This window comes from Triticum dicoccoides, chromosome 4A (assembly GCF_002162155.2).
Source record: "Triticum dicoccoides isolate Atlit2015 ecotype Zavitan chromosome 4A, WEW_v2.0, whole genome shotgun sequence".
Lineage (NCBI taxonomy): Eukaryota > Viridiplantae > Streptophyta > Magnoliopsida > Poales > Poaceae > Triticum > Triticum dicoccoides.
Genome location: NC_041386.1, coordinates 599,819,603 through 599,836,720, shown reverse-complemented (window position 1 = coordinate 599,836,720; position 17,118 = coordinate 599,819,603). Strand labels below are relative to the sequence as shown.

General features: G+C 43.6%; 1 long non-coding RNA gene across 1 annotated transcript; it reads right to left on the bottom strand.

Annotated features, from left to right (window-relative positions):
* Window positions 1-5,935: 5,935 nt before the first annotated feature.
* Window positions 5,936-6,459, bottom strand: LOC119289319. Its single transcript, XR_005141477.1, has 2 exons — window positions 6,315-6,459; window positions 5,936-6,227 (listed from the first exon to the last, which is right to left on the bottom strand). It is a non-coding gene; the product is annotated as an uncharacterized LOC119289319 (long non-coding RNA).
* Between the last annotated feature and the right edge of the window lie 10,659 nt (window positions 6,460-17,118).

The window sequence follows — 17,118 nt, the reverse complement described above, 5'->3', positions numbered from 1 at the left end:
CGAGCCGGCGACCACAGCCTGAACAGAAGCCGGCAGGAGAAGGCCGGAGAGCTCCGCCGCGTGACGACGGCCACCCGACCGGTCCCTAGAGCGATCTTGGCTAGCCTCCCGTTGGCGGTCACGCGTGTTGCGGGAAAGGGAACGATGCACCCTGGCGCCCCAGCCCTCCCGAGTGCGGGCACCATCACGGCCACGGCGCCCATCGCGGTCTTCATCATCACGCCGGTCATTGCGTCGATCATCACGAGCCGGAGCAGCGCGCCTGTCCGACGGGACGTAGGTGCCGTCGACGAACTTTCTATACCAAGTGAACTCCTCGACGTCCGGCGGCGGCGGGTTGTCGTCATCTTCTCCGGCCTTGGAATGGTCTTCAAGGAGGTCCAGGTGGATGATGACGCGGTGGCGAAGCCCGCCACGCCCACGACGCCGGTGCCCGCGGGCGGGCAGGGTGAGCCACTTCACCTTCGGGATGGCGCTGGGGTCGGCAGTCCAAGCCCAGAGCGACAGGTCGCGGGTGTCCTCCTTGCGACGGGAGCGGGGCTCGATGTAGTCCAGAGAGCAGCGACGACCGATGAGGAATGTGGCCACGTACTCGTTCTAGGCATGCAGGGGCACCCCCTCCAGGCATAGCCGGACGTGCAGCAGCATGTCTTCATTGTCAGCATGAGCCTCCAGCCTCCATTGCCGCGCAAAGATGCGAAATCCCGAGCCAGGCAGGTAGTCGCGGGACACGGCATCAGCGCAGTGGTGTTGGTGCATGAAGCGGATGAGGGACCTCTCCAGGTAGTGCTTGACCACCTCGACGTCCTCCTTGCGAGCCCCCAAGGCCCTGGCGACGTCCGCCGCCACCTGCTGGCAGGAGACATCCTGACGGTCACCCTCGAGCCAGGCAACCGCCGTGTTGGTGGAGAGGACGGCCGACTCCGCTTGCATCTCGGGCGTCGCCGGGACGACGACGAGGTCTTCGGCCGGCCTGAGCGAGGCATCCCCAGGCCGCAGCGCCATGGCCAAGGGGGCGGACGGCAACAAAGGCGGCAGCGGCACAACACCGGGCATGGCCGGCACTCTGGATTCCCACCCTCGGCCTGGGCGGGTAGGAGCTTGAGCAGAGGTTGCAGCGGGGCGAGGCAGAGGAGGGGGTGGCAGGACGGGGCAGTCAAGAGAGCACAGCGGCCTCCAACTGTTACGGCAGCCCCGCGATTTATGCCCGTTCTGCAGGCAGTGGGAGCAGCGAAGCGGGTCTCGGCAGCTTGAAGCTCTATGGCCCTTGACCAGGCACCTGCAGCAGCGCCCGAAGAGCCAACGCGGGATGGGCGGCGGCTTGAATGCCAGAGCAGGCAAGTTCGGCCGGCGCAGCCCTTTACGCGACGTGACCAGCGTCCAGCCGCCGGTCGCCTCTATCTCGCGCCCCGTGCCACCAGAGCCAGCAGCCAGCATTGAAGGCGCGCCCGCGGCAGGGCGGGGGGAGGCCAGCTGCCCCCCACCACCGCAGTAAAGAGGGACTCCATCTTGAATGCGCGTTGAAAGCGCAGCGGAAGAGGCCGGCCTGGAGCCGACCAGGGCGTGGCGCGGAGACTCCCCGACTGGCTGCGAGTCCGGGACGAACTCCACGGAGGCAGCAGGGCTGACCCGACCCCGACCACCCCGACATGGATCTGGATCTGGGGCCGACGAGGAACGCGTCGGAGGCGCTAGCTGCGCGAGTTGCGCAGGGGAACGGGGCAGGGCACCAGCAGGAGGAGGTGGCAGGGGCATGAACCAGGAGCCCAGCACTAGACCGGGAGCAGCATCCGCCGGCGTCGGGACGGGGGTGGGTGTCGCCGGGAGCCGCGGTGGAGGGGGCATGCTTCTCCTCTCTCGCTGCCCTGATTTGTATCTAGAAGAAGCCAGTTTTTTTCCCTTCCGAGCTTGATGGACTTGTAATAGCTGTCTAGGATGTCCACTGTAACATCTACTGGCGGAATTTCCTTGCCGTGTGTATGATCTGTCCTCAGTTGTCAAATACGCCAGATCAACATAATCACCATATCCCGGACCTCCTATGAACAATTGGTAAGCAAAAGCAACAGCCACTCCTTGCCATTATTAACTAGGAACTCATTGGGTGGAAGAGGCCACCTAGATCTCATCCTCAACCAAATGAGGCGCGCATTATAACAAGTGACCAGCGTCTGAAACTTATCCTCCTCCTCCACCCTGCATAAAGGGCACAAAGAGTGCTTGGACAGGTGTCTGTACTTTTTGCATTGTGCCGTCGGCAAGGCGCCGGACACTACCTTCCAAGACAAAATTTTCATTTTCTGTGGCACCAATAATTTCCACACACTATTCCATATTGATCTCACCCCATTTGGCGCTGAACATGATGCTCCTCCTGCAATAGCTATACTGTGATCATATGTGGCTAGCTTATAAGCGCTCTTGACCGACAATTGACCACTCTTCTTTGGGAACCACGACACAAAGTCACAATGCTGCCTTGGAGATGTCCTTATTTTCATAATGTAATCAATATCCATCGGCCAGAAGTTCTCTCATAACCAATCCACTTGCCACACATCGTTCTCATCCAAAAGGTTTGAGACCCTGTTCAAGGCGGAAGGAGGACGACCGCGGAATCAAAGGATCCCTCCAGGTACATATGAGCGCTCCATTCCCCACTCGCCAGATAACACCTTTTTAAAGTAGATCAAGACCGTGCAATATTCCTTTCCAAACCGTTGAACTGTTATTGGAGAACACCGAGTCCAGCAAGTTCCCAGAAGGAATATTTCGCCTTTATAGTAGCCTCGCACACAAACTCTCTGGTGTATCCACAAGACGCCAAGCTTGTTTGGCCAGCAACGCCTGATTGAAGGCCCTCATATCGCGAAAACCCATACCACCCATGAATTTCGGTAGTCTCATCTTGTCCCAACTAAACCAGGCCATTTTATGCTTCCCCTTCTCAACACCCCACCAATATTGACGTATCAAGCGTGTTAACTCATCGCACACTGAAGCAGGAAGCTTAAAGACACTCATCACATATGCTGGAATAGCTTGCGCAACATACTTGATTAAAATCTCCTTGTTACTTGATGACATATATTGTTCACTCCAGTCAACTAATCTTTTTTATAACCTTTCTTGAACGGTTCAAATTTTCCCTTATGCATTCTCCCTTCTGGCACAGGTAGGCCCTAATATTTAGGCTCAAAAACCTCCTGTGTAATCTCCAACACACGCTTTACCTCCGAAGCAATTGTTGGCAGGCAATGATCCGAGAAAAGGATGGAGCACTTTGAGGGGTTTATTAATTAGCCCGTGGCGGCCGCGTAAGTGTTCAATAAAACCTTCACCTGATTTGCCTGTTGTTCTAAAGCTTCAAAAAACAAAAGTCAATCATCCGCAAATAACTGGTGGGAGATTTCCGGAGCAACTCTACAAATGTTCACCCTTTCAAACCATCCTCCACCATGGATTTATTAATCAAAGCCGACAGAGTATTGATACATCTCCAACGTATCTATAATTTTTTATTGCTCCATGCTATTATATTATTAATCTTGGATATTTTTATGCATTATTATGTTATTCTATATCATTTTTGAGGACTAACTTATTAACCTCGTGCCATTTGCGGTTTTTCTCCTTCTTTTGTTTTTACAGAAAATCAATACCAAATGAAGTCCAAATGGAACAAAACTTTTTGAGAAACACTTCTTCGCCGCTGCAAGCTTCTATCTTCGTGACATCCCATCTGGAGACCTTTTTGGTACTCTTTCGAAGGGGGATTCAATCACGGAGGCCTTCTACATCAACTTTGCTGCCCTTCTGATGATGTGTGAGTAGTTTATCACAGACCTACGGGTCCATAGCTAGTAGATACTCCCTCTGTTCCTTTATATAAGGTGTATTTGTTTTTTGATAAAATTCTAGAATGTACGGTGCATTTCATCTAATGCCTCATAATTCCCTTGTTAGCCCTCCAGAGGAATGGAAAGTATCTCTCTCCTGATTGTCTGTATCTCTCCTTGTAGCAAAAGAAGGAAAATATATCTCTATCGATTGCATGTATCTATTGCTTTCCGGGACTAACTGATTTACTTGCCACTAAATAACAAATTTACCAAGGATAATTTCATCCTAACATGTCTCTAATTTTGTGCCTTGGTCACCATGCCAAAAGTAATACACCTTGCATAAAGGAACGGAGGGAGTAGATGACTTCTTCTCTCTCTTTGATCTTCAATACAATGTTCTCCTTGATGTTTTTGGAGATCAATTCGATGTAATCTTCTTTTGTGGTGTGTTTGTTGAGATCCGATGAATTGTGGGTTTATGATCAGATTATCTATGAATATTATTTGAGTCTTCCCTGAGCTCTTTTATGCATGATTTATATAGCTTGGTATTTCTTTCCGATCTATTGATTTGGTTTGGCCAACTAGATTGATTTTTCCTACAATGGGAGAGGTGCTTTGTAATGGGTTCAATCTTGCGTGCTCAATCCCAGTGATAGAAAGGGACATGAAACGTATTTGTATTGTTTCCATTAAGGATAAAAACATGGGGTTTGTTCATATTGATTGGATATATCCCTCTACATCATGTCATCTTGCTTAAGGCGTTACTCCGTTCTTGTTAACTTAATACACTAGATGCATGCTAGATAGTGGTCGATGTGTGGTGTAATATAATAGTAGATGCAGGTAGGAGTCGGTCTACTTATCTCGGACGTGATGCCTATATACATCATCATTGCCTTAGATATCGTCATAACTATGCGCTTTTCTATCAATTGATCGACATTAAATTGTTTACCCACCGTATGTTTTCTTCCAAGAGAGAAGCCTCTAGTGAAAACTATGGCCCCCGGATCTATCTTTTATCATATTATTTTCAAATCTAAAAACTCAACAACACAAAAATGCCTTGCTACAATTTATTTACTTTTATTTTATCTCGTATTTTTGCTCATCTTTTATATCCATCACTATCAGATCTCATCCTTGCAAGTAACCGTGAAGGGATTGACAACCCCTTTATCAGGTTGGGTGCAAGTATTTGTTTGTTTGTGCAGGTGCAATTATTGGAGACTTGTGTTTTCCTCCTATTGGGATGATACCTTGGTTCTTAACTAAGGGAAATACTTATGTCTACTTTGCTGCATCACCTTTTCCTCTTCAAGGAAAAAATCAACACAAACTCAAAGAGTAGCAAGCACCAGCAACAAAGAGGAACAGAAAGGGGGATAATGGATCACCTTACCGAAGCCCCCTGGAAGGGGTAAACCTTTGCAATAACTTGCCATTGAATTTAACTGAATACTTAACCGAAGATACACATGCCATAACTTGGGAGATCCAGAATTGAGAGAAGCCTCATTTGAGTAGGGCCTTCTCTAGGAAGACCCAATTGACACAGTCATAGGCCTTGGACAGATAAACCTTAACTGAGTATGCTAGTAGGCTTTAACTAGTATCCTTGCATAACATGTATATCCACGATGTTATTGATAACTCATTAATACTTCGCTCCCAATGTTTTATGAGATGCATACCACATCCCGGCTGTATCTATTAGATGTTCATCTAATCAATGACCTTTAAGATTTGGGAGCATGTAACTAAAACAGCAAACTGGCGAATGTATGATAAGGAGATAGATAATATTTCCATCTCATTATTTTATAATTCTCCATACCATTGATCCTAATAGAGGTGGGGGTGGTCGTCGATGCATTTTTGGAACTCAACTACAGTCTTAATGGTATCCTTAGAGAAGAAAATCAATTGTCCCCTAAGTCCTTGTGCTCCATCGACCATCCTCTAAACCTCACAATTTTTAAAGTCACTAGAGCGTAAATTAGTGTTTTAGGTGTTCAACTCCGATACATAACAATTCCAGCAAAACGAAAACTCGCCACTTGCTCACACTTGACAGTTATACATTAACCAACTACTAGTAAAATTTAAAGTTTATTGAATCAGGTACATCAATTACATCCAATGGTCTTTTTTTGCTATTCGCATGAAATAATTTGATGTAGCAGGGGGTGATGGATGGTATCCATCATAGCGGTGTCGTTCACTTCGTCGCACAGCAGCAGTAGTTAGCTTTGTTGTATGATACACAACTGCTTTCACTCTTAGCATATCCACGTATTGAACAGTTTTGCTTGCATAAATCGATTGTGCAGCTTTTCCAAAGTAAACACGAAGTGAGGATCGTCTCCTTGGTATCTACACATAGGGGACGGGGATCACGATAACAACTTGTCAGTTAGTAACATTCAAATATGAAGGGAAAAGAAGACGAAAGAAACATACCTATCACCCTTCCTTCTACATGAGAGGGCAAGAAAGTGGTAGACATTACAAGAAGAGCGACCAGGCACATAGTCTGCACGTTGTTCTTCACAAGAGCCATAAGGAAAACTAGAGTAGTTAGCTAGTTTTCTTTGTCCTGCTATTGTTCTTGCGAATATGTCGTAGCAGCTATGCCCCTTGTGCTAGTGTTTATATAACGCCAAAGAAATTGATTATTTTTCATTTCTTTGTACGTTATTAATTCTATCGCTAAATGTCATGCATATCCAATTATCCATACAATACATGTGATATTTTATATGGCCAGTCATTATTTCCTTCCTCGATTGAGCATGTCACCATTTAGTGTGTTCTTTAATGGTTTCCTTTATCATATTCTCTTCTCTATATTTTTTTATGTTTCTTAATCGTCTTTAGTGTACGTCGACTTTATAGTCATCTATCGCAGTAGCCACATATAAAATGTATGATGTACTCGACATGGTTGAATTACAACCCTGTCAAGGAATATTATAACCACATTGAAAGTTTTTATTTTGTTGTGATAAGGGGCATTTTTTATTGACACGTAATGAAACATCAATGGGATACAAGCACGATGAACACACATCTGACTTCTGCATGACAAGCACATTATCAATATCAAGACAGAAATACAAAGGATCACTCCTGGAAAGAGCAAACTCCCACAAGACTAATGTATGCCTTGGCGAAGGGTAAAGAAAAAAACCCAGAAGCAATCAAGCTACATCGACAAAAGTACAAAAACAATCATCAGCCCAACCATCTCTTTCCAACACAGGCATTACAAGAAAGATACTCCCAAGGCAACACACATACATGTCGCCATTGTCGGATCCAACGATTGAAGGTCGGATCTTGGGGTTTCATCCTGAAAAACATGTCCAAGTGAACTCCAAGCAATGCCTATTACAATGTAACAGTGCAAAAAACATTTTTATTGCCATGTATGATCGACTAGGGTCAGACATGTAGTGTTTCCAACTTAGAGCCCAAGCCTGGGTATTTAAGAAGCACCACTAAATGTAGGTCCTCTTGTGATGTCGCCTCCACTTTCTGGGTCTCAAAAACTATGTACCTTAGCGACCCATGCATGAGAAGCCACGGAATTTGATGACCTTGTCCGCACAAGCAGGCAATCGAGTTGCCATAAAACTACACGTAATGAAACATCAATGGGATACAAGCACGATGAACACACATCTGACTTTTGCATGACATGCACATTACCAATATCAACACACAAATACAAAGGATCACTCCTGGAAAAAGCAAACTCCCACCAGACTAATGTATGCCTTGGCGAAGGGTAAAGAAAAAAACCCAGAAGCAATCAAGCTACATCAGCAAAGTACAAAAACAACCATCAGCCCAACCATATCTTGCCAACACAGGCATTACAAGAAAGATACTCCCAAAGCAACACACATACACGTCGCTATTGTCGGATCCAACCATTGAAGGTCAAATCTTGGGGTTTCATCCTGAAATACATGTCCAAGTGAACTCCAAGCAATGCCTATTACAATCTAACAGTGCAAAAAACATTGTCATTGCCATGTATGATCCACTAGGGTCAGACCTGTAGTGTTTTCACCTTAGAGCCCAAGCCTGGGTATTCAAGAAACACCACCAAATGTAAGTCCTCTTGTGGTGTCACCTCCACTTTCTGGGTCCCAAAAACTATGTACCTTAGCGATCCTTGCATGACAAGCCACACAAATTGATGACCTTGTCTGTACAAGCAGGCAATCGAGTTGCCATAAAACCACTCACAATAGAAGGTGTCGGGAGGTACTTGGACGCCATCCACCTTGCCACACGGTTCTACTCATCCTCTGGAAGATTTGGGACGTCGGGAACACCCAGGCATATGCAGATGCCAAGGTAATCCTCCTTTTCAAAAAAAAAAGGAACATCAAGGCATCCACGGCGCCATGCGCCGACAACTGATGATCCTTGACCTTGATCCCTGCCTACACTTCTGCCTCGGTACACCCCCTAAACACAAGGACAGCTCAGATTAACCCACACCTCTTCATAATAAAGGGCATGATGGTCTTATTTTTTTTCACTCACTGTATACTGTTTAACAATTTTTAGAACCGCAAAAAAAAAATGTGTCCCACAGGATTCGAACCCTGCTCCTTCCAGATTTATCACAGTCGTGCTAACGAATTGGGCAATCAAACCTCATGTGCTACATTTGTTTTTCAACCCTTAAAATACAACACTGGGAAAAACACACCGTTTCCTGTTTAATTTCCTTTTTCTCTTTCTTTTTTCATTTTCTTTTTTTGTTTCCTTTTTTTTCTTATTAAATGCGCGAACTTTTTAAAATTCATGATTTTTTTAAACAATGATTAAAAAAAAATCGTGAAATTTTCTTCAAAATCAGTGAAATTTTTCCCGAAATTGATGATTTTTAAAATTCGTGAACTATCTCTCTAATAAGCGATTTAAAAAAATTGATGAACTTTTTCAAATTTGTGAATTTGTTTTCAAAATTGGTGAACTTTTTCCCAAAAATTGCACGAATGCTTTCAAAATGAATGAACTTTTTTGTATTTTGTGAACTCTTTTTCAAAATTGATGATCTTCTTTTCAAATCAATGAATTTTCTTTGAATCCAATGAGCTTTTTGAATTTTTTGTGTGAACTTTCTTGAATTCCTATTTTTTTAAATTATATTAAAGTCAATAGTTAACCTTTGAAAAGTCTTCTTGTAATTAAACACCATCCCCTTTCTTAATGAGTGTTCTTCAAAAAAATGTACGGTAGGAAATAGCAAACAAAAAACCTCGTGAGCGAGCGAGTGGGCATGAGAGAGAGAGGTTCCCTACTGGCCCGCAGTCGATGGCCGAATCTAGCGAGCGTCAGCTAGTCCACACAAACCGGCACACACACCCCTCCGTCTTGGGCCTGGCCAATTTAATTTTCTTCTTGTTTTACCCTTCATAAAATAAGTGCATAAAGTAAGAATAGAACTCCAAACCTCTTGGATTACTTCCTCCGGCTATAACCAACTAGGGCAGCTCTATTGTTGTGCCTAATTACTTATTTTATTCTTCTTGTTGTGCAGTTTCTCAGCCTGGTTTTCCTCTTCTATTGCTTTTGTTTGGCCTTCTTTTTCTTTGATTTATTTTTTATTTTGCTTTATTTCTTCTTATTTTTATCTTTGTTTTTCATTTGATTAACTAGCTTATTCGGTTCAGTGTTCAGTTTACACCAAGCAAACACGTTAGATCATAACAAATTTGAAAGCAACACATTTGATGAGGTGCTCCCAATCAGACCTTCTTGCCTACTCAAACACTCTCCGTTGAACTTGCTAATTTTTTGGAAATCTCAGGACTGCCGCAAAATTTGCAAGCTTGTGGGCATGCCCATGTTAGGTGTCCTTGTCTGGTTTGGATGACTTCGGACACCATATGCACATTACGACACATCTGGCCATTTGTCGGCCTTTTACACTGGGAAAACTCTAGAAAATGGAAAACTTGTGAAAAACTCAAACAACTTGGCATGGTGCTTTGTAGTCATACAAGTTTGCGGAAAAAACTTTGGCCATTTAAAGGATGTCGAGATACAAATATGCTCTCAAGCGGAGCGTTCTGGCCTACCCGGACACCATCCGTTGAACACAGTCTAGTTTTGGACATCCTTGAAATGAAGCCGACTTTTGCACGAAGGTGGGCATGCCCTTGGTAGGAATCCATGCTAGGTTTGAATGATTTTTGACACCATATGCAAGTTGCGACATGTCGGGCAATTTATGAGCCTTTTTTGCCGAGAAAACTCCAGAAAATGCAAAACTTATCAAAAATCCAAACAACTTGACATGGCCCTAATTTTGTCATAAAAGGCCACGGAAAAAATTTGGGGGGCCATTTCAATGGCGCCAAGAAACAACGTGCTCCCAGACGGAGCCTTCTGGCCTGCTCAAACACCTTCCGTCGAACATGATATAGTTTTGGCCATTCTTGAAATAACGCCAAGTTTTGGAAGCAGGCGGGAATGCCCATTGAAGGCATCCCTGCCAGGTTTGAACGATTTCCAACACCATATGCAAGTTGTGACATGTCCGTTCATTTATCTGCCTTTTTTTTTTACTGAGAACACTCCAGAAAATACAAATTTTCTTGAAAACTAAAACAACTTGGCATGGGGCCTTTAATTGGTCATATAAGTTCATAGGAAAAAATATGGGGTCATTTGATGGAATTTGAAAAAACTATGCTCTCAAACGGACCCTTCTAGCCTAACCGAATCCATTGAACATGGTCTATTTTTGAACATGATTGTAGAAAATGTTTTCGTTTTCTAAAAATGCTTGGTTTTTTAAATTTGTTTGCAAATCTAAAAAGTGTTTGTTTTCACAAAATTGTTTTGCATTCGAAGTTTTAAAAAATATTTTGCATCGGTGATGTCCTTAAGGTTTTGCAGTGCTATAAAACATTAAATGCTCGCTACGTGAATTGGTTGTAGTATGTTCTTCCACATCAGGAGATCATGTGTCCAATTCTTCGCCCCTGAGTTTTGTGGAGCGCTACAGTGCGCATTCGCTGTTGAACGCTAGCTCCAAGGGCAGGCCCAGTCGGCCGACCTCCTGTGCATGGCGTCGTCTATTTGATGTTACTCACCGAACATATGGAGCTCCTAATCAGCGCTTTCTGCCCATGTATGCCATTCAACGCTCACACGGTATGGTTTTTGGGCCGGCCTAGCAAACCGGCTCTCACACGCGAGCGGCCGAGCAGATAAGCGGGCGCCGGTGAGCATATGAGCACATGGATTGACCACTGTAAAAAGTTTCATGTTCTCATGAATTTCAAAAAAAATCATGAATTTTGAATAGAATCACAAACTAAAAAAAGTGCATGAATTTAAAATAAAATTTAACTAAAAAAATTCATGAATTTGAAAAAAGGTCACAAGTTTGGAAAAGGTTCATTAAAAAAGATCATAAATAGGAAAAGGTTCATGATATTTCAAAAATATTCGTAAAAAGTTGATAAAATTCATGAATATGAGAAAAGTTCGTGAATGTAAAAATAAGGTCATGAAATTCCAAAATATGTTCACAAATTTTGAAAAAAGTTCATGAAATTTTTAAAAGTTCATCAATTTGATAAAAAAACAAAAATTGAAAAAATAATCACGAATTTGATATTTTTATGAAATTTAAAAAGGTTCACATATTTATAAAAGTTCATGAATTTAAAAAAAAAATAAAATGTGATTGTTTTTCAGAAAATCTAAAAAATCGTGAATTTGAAAATAAGTTCACTAATATGAAAATAAATTTCATGAATTATAAAAAATTTACAAATTTTAAAAGGTTCCGGATTTGAAAATAAGTTCATGGAAATGGAAAACCTTAATGAATTTTTTAAAAGTTTGAGAATTATGAAAATAAAAGAAAAATGGAAAAAATATAAACAAAAAAGAGCAAAAACGACCGAACGGAAAGATCAGACGGATTAAGATTCCTAGTAGACCAAACAGAGAAACAACGCATGTTTTTCTATTAGTCTTATAGGGCTTTGGCTATGGCATCAGGAATCAAGAAGGAGAAGGTGTCTTAAGATTTGCTCTAGCCTACGACATGATTGTATCTAACACCCTCTTTAGAGAGAGAGAATCCCATCTGGTGACTTTTAGTAGTGGCCAACACTCTAGCCAGATCGATTTCATCCTCTAGAGAAGAGAAAATAGGTGTGTGTGTGTGTGTGTGTGTGTGCCTAGACTGTAAGGTGATACCTGGAGAGAGTGTTGTACCCCAGCATAAGCTGGTGGTTGGTGACTTCCACTTTTGGATACGTATCCAGCGGGATAAGCGTGCCAAAGTCGCTAGCACGAAGTGGTGGAAGCTCAAGGGGGCGGTAGCTTAGGCATTCAAGGAGAGGGTCATTAAGGAGGGCCCTTGGGAGGAAGGATGGGATGCGGACAATGTGTGGATGAAGATGGCAAGTTGCATTCATAAGGTGGCCTCAGAGGAGTTTGGAGTGTCCAGGGGAAGAAGAAGTGAAGATAAGGATACCTGGTGGTGGAATGATGATGTCCAGAAGGCGATTAAAGAGAAGAAAGATTGCTTCAGACGCCTATACCTGGATATGAGTGCAGACAACATAGAGAAGTATAAGATGGCGAAGAAGACCGCAAAGCGAGCTGTCAATGAAGCAAGGGGCCGGGCATATGAGGACCTATACCAATGGTTAGGCACAAAGGAAAGCAAAAGGGACATCTATAAGATGGCCAAGATCCGAGAGAGGAAGACGAGGGATATTGGCCAAGTCAAATGCATCAAGGATGGAGTAGAGCAACTCTTGGTGAAGGACGAGGAGATTAAGCAAAGATGGCGGGAGTACTTCGATAAGCTGTTCAATGGGGAGAATGAGAGTTCTACCATTGAACTGGACGAGTCCTTTGATGAGACCAGCATGTCTTTTATGCGGCGAATTCAGGAGTCTGAGGTAAAGGAGGCTTTAAAAAGGATCAAAGGAGGCAAGGCGATGGGCCCTGATTATATCCCCATTGGGGCATGGAAAGGCCTCGGGGACATAGGGATAGTATGGCTAACCAAGCTTTTCAACCTTATTTTTCGGGCAAACAAGATGCCAGAAGAATGGAGATGGAGTATATTAGTACCAATCTTTAAGAACAGGGGGGATGTTCAGAGTTGTACTAATTACCGTGGAATTAAGCTAATGAGCCATACAATGAAGCTATGGGAGAGAGTCGTTGAGCACCGTTTAAGAAGAATGACAAGCGTGACCAATATCAGTTTGGTTCATGCCTGGGAGGTCGACCATGGAAGCCATTTTCTTGGTTACGACAACTTATGGAGAGATATAGGGAGCAAAAGAAGGACTTGCATATGGTGCTCATTGACTTGGAGAAGGTCTATGATAAAATACCACGGAATGTCATGTGGTGGGCCTTGGAGAATCACAGAGTCCCAGCAAAGTATATTACCCTCATCAAGGACATGTACGATAATGTTGTGACAAGTGTGCAAACAACTGATGTCGACTTTGAGCCCTTATCTTTTTGCCTTAGTGATGGATGAGGTCACAAGGAGATATTCCATGGTGTATGCTCTTTGCAGATGATGTCGTGCTAGTTGACGATGGTCGGACGGGGGTAAATAGGAAGTTAGAGTTATGGAGACAAACCTCGGAATCGAAAGGGTTTAGGCTTAGTAGAACTAAAACAAAGTACATGATGTGCAGTTTCAGTACTACTAGGTATGAGGAGGAGGAGGTTAGCCTTGATGGGAAGGTGGTACCTCAGAGGGACAACGCTCGACATTTGGCGTCAATGCTGCAGGAGGATGGGGTTATTGATAAAGATGTGAACTATCGAATCAAAGCCGGATGGATGAAGTGGCGCCAAGCTTCTGGCATTCTCTGTGACAAGAGAATGCCACAAAAGCTAAAAGGCAAGTTCTACAGGACGGCGGTTCGACCCGCAATGTTGTATGGCGTTGAGTGTTGGCCGACTAAAAGACGACATGTTCAACAACTAAGTGTGGCGGAGATGCGTATGTTGAGATGGATGTGTGGCTACACGAGGAAGGATCGAGTTCGGAATGATAATATATGAGACAGAGTTAGGGTAGCACCAATTGAAGAGAAGTTTGTCCAACATCGTTTGAGATGGTTTAGGCATATTCAGCGCAGGCCTTCAGAAGCTCCAGTGCATAGCAAACGGCTAAAGTGTACGGAGAATGTCAAGAAAAGGCGGGGTAGACCTAATTTAATATGGGAGGGGTCCGTTAAGAGAGACATGAAGGATTGGAGTATCACCAAAGAACTAGCTATGGATGGGGATGCATGGAAGATTGCTATCCATGTACCACAGCCATGAGTTGGTCGTGAGATCTTATGTGTTTCACCTCTAGTCTACCCCAACTTGCTTGAGACTAAAGGCTTTGTTGTTGTTGTTGTTGTTGTTGTTGTTGTTGTTGTTGTTGTTGTTGTTGTTGTTGTTGTTGTTGCTGCTGCTGTTGTTGCTTATACTTGACATAAGAAGGGTTTTTTGAAAATAAAACTTGCGATAATAAGGGTGAAAGAAGTAGATGGACACGACAGTTAGGATATCTCAGTTGTTATCACCTTCGATACTTAAGGTATAGTGTTGGTGTTCGAATCCCATCATGCGCGCTGTAATTTTCTGAATCTTAAAAGGAAGAAAGAAATATAAATGTGCCGGGCCGTCCAAGTTCGGTATTGGCATTTGGGCCATACGGTGTATACGTTCAGTGAGTGACCCACTATATATACATACACATACAAAACTGCGTACAAATGTCAAAGGTCTATATTTCCTTTTTATACGTTTTGTGAGGAGGGATGTATCAAAGCCGATCTCATATTTATTTTCGCATGTAGTTCTTCTGTCTCAGTAATTGACTTATTAGCATTGGTTGCAGCTTGAGTAATGTATGTTCTGCAAATGTTGTTTCTGCTTGCTCACCGTAATTTAAGCGTTGTTTTATTTTTTTTTAAAAAGGAGAATGGCCCCCGGTCTCTGCATCTAGGAGATGCATGCGGCCACTTTATTGATTATTCTCGAGGATCTTACAAATATGTGATAGGAAATTGGCCCAACCCGCATCCGAATAGTTCAGCGTACAGGTGGGCCTCGTCTTGAGCCTCGTCAAAGCAAAACAATTTACTTTTATGAAAATTGATCTTAAGACCCGAGAGTTGCTCGAATGCAGATAAAATCAGTTCCAGATTTCTCGCTTTCTCGAGGTCATGATCCATGAACAGAATCGTATCATTGGCATATTGAAGTATAGAGAGACCACCATCAACTAGATGATTTACTACCCCATCAATTTGGCCATCAACCTTGGCACGCTCAATCATAACCGCTAGCATATCCTCCATTATATTGAATATCATGGGCGATACCGAGTCACCTTGTCGCAACCCCTTCTTCGTTTGGAAATAGTGTCCAACGTCATCATTGACCTTAATGGCAACACTACCTTCAGAAACGAAGCTATGTATCATAGCGCACCATTCTGCGGAAAATCCTTTCATTCCGAGAGACTGTTGAAGAAAGGGCCACTTGACTTTGTCATAAGCCTTTTCAAAGTCTATTTTGAGTACCACCCCAATCAACTTTTTCTGGTGTAATTTATGGACTGTTTCATGAAGGATAACAACTCCATCTAGGATGTGTCTGCCTTGCATAAAAGATGTATGTGAAGGCCGAACCTCATGTTCAGCAATCGAATTTAGCCTAATAGTCGCAACCTTCATGAATATTTTAAAACTAACATTAAGGAGGCAAAAAGGTCTATATTGTTGTATCCTTTCAGCCTCATTAACCTTAGATAATAAAATAATCTCACTGAAGTTTAAGCGAAACAATTCTAGTTGGCCAACATGTAGGTCGCTAAACAAAAGTAGGAGATCCCGTTTGATGACTTTCCAGAAGTTCTGATAAACTCAGCGGGAAAACCATCCGGACCCGGGGCTTTGTTATGCTCCATTAGGAAAACCACCTTTCTAACTTCCTCCTCAGAGTATGGAGCTGTTGGAAGGCTGTTTTCCTCATCGGAGACCTGGGGGGTGTCATCTGTTCGGGACTCATCCATCATGAAGTTTCCTTCCTCTGACGCTCCAAACAGATTTTTATAATAATTAGTGATATATATGATTAAATATTCCAATGCGGACTATATACGGAACAAAATGAGTGAATCTAGACTCTAAATATGTCTATATACATCCGTATGGAACAAGGAGGAATCTAGCTCTGTCAAAAATAGCTAAAGATCATGCCTGAAAGGTTTAAAAGTGAGAACTAATTCCCCGTGGAAGGGCCCTTCGGCAGATGCATAATTCGGGAATGTGGATGAGAAGCCAGCTCTGGAACAGATGAGTTGATGGACAAGTGGAGACTGATATGCTAAGTTGATCATGTGACTGTTGTTTCTACAGATTTGCTATTTCTCAGGTGCCTGAAATTTCTTCTCACGTCGGTCACTTTTTTCCTTCTTCCTTTCTTCTCCTTCTTCTTCCTTTCCTTCCTCTTGGCCGGACCTCACCGGAGAAGCTCGCCGCAGAAGAACTAGCCCCACCATATATCTTACGGGGAAGTAGCGACCCCATTATCTATCTTAGGCGTGGGGGGTCCAGGGGATCGCCAAAGTTCTCCATTGGTGCGATGGGGCTTAGAGGGATTGTCGGGGCGGCGGCGAGCAACGGCGGTGAGGGGAGGTCGATAGGAGGGCAGGGCGGCGAGGCGGCATGCGGTAGCGTCCGACGGGCGTGAGGGGGAGGGGTGGGGGCGGACGCAGCGGATCACCGAAGTTGTTACAATGACGAGGAGTTGTTATGACTATGATGATGATGAGTTGTTATGATGATGATGAGTTGTTATTATGATCATGATGAGTTGTTATTATGATAATGATGAGTTATTATATCATTTGGTGAAAGAAACGCGGATTAGATTCAAATGGATGGATCATAAAATCATATAATGACACTACTTTGTAAAACCTTTACAAATACATCGCAAATACGTAGAAGAAAATAAAAATACAGAAAATTATAGCAGTAGCGCAGGTTGGGCCCACTCTACTGCTAGGTAGGGCAGCAGCAGCACTGGTCGAACCAACGCTACTACTAAGCAATAGCTGTAGTGTCGTATCAGTAGCACGGGACTCAGTGCTACTGGTATGCTCGCGCTATTGGTAGGCTTTCATCCCGCACTACTACTAGGGTTTTCCCTAGTAGTGGCTGGGGCATCGGGAAGA